The following is a 770-nucleotide window of genomic DNA, read 5'->3' as shown; positions in this document are numbered from 1 at the left end:
GAACTTAATTTGTTGGTGTTTGTTATTTTTTTTTATATTTTTTTTGTTATTTTTTTAATGTTTATTATTTTTTAGTTGAATTTCTCATCTGGATGTATCTGCTACTGCTGTTTTTTAATAATGGATAAAACATGTAACGTGAATCCAACAGATGAGTATTTGTTGCAACATATATGACTAATCTATTGCACAGATTAGTAATATGTTGCAATATATATGACTAATATGTTGCGCAGATTAGTAATCTATTGCAACATATATGACTAATCTGTTGCACAGATTAGTAATATGTTGCAACATATATAACTAATCTGTTGCAAGATATATGACTAATCTGTTTCAACATATATGACTAATCTGTTGCAACATATATGACTAATCTGTTGCAATATATGTGACTAATTTATTACAACAAATGAGTAATCTGTTGTAACATATATGACTAATTTGTTGCAACAAATGAGTACTCTGTTGCAATATATATGAGTAACAGATTAGTCATATATTGCAACATATTACTCACTTGTTGCAATGGATGACTCATATGTTGGATTCATGTTGCAGGTTCTATCCATTGTAGTAGTAGCAGATACACCAAATAAGAAATTCAATAAAAATTATAATTTTACTTACAAAATAAGCAATGAAGTAATGTGTAATGCCCTGATTTTCTGAACTGGAATGCTACATGGTGCTTATGACCCTGAAGGACCACAAGTTAATCCATGACTGATATCTGTACTTGTATACTGCAATTCATGACATAATAA

This window comes from Capsicum annuum, chromosome 3, assembly GCF_002878395.1.
Source record: "Capsicum annuum cultivar UCD-10X-F1 chromosome 3, UCD10Xv1.1, whole genome shotgun sequence".
NCBI classification, from domain to species: Eukaryota; Viridiplantae; Streptophyta; class Magnoliopsida; order Solanales; family Solanaceae; genus Capsicum; species Capsicum annuum.
The sequence above is the reverse complement of the archived record's forward strand: the minus strand, read 5'-3'. Positions refer to the sequence as shown.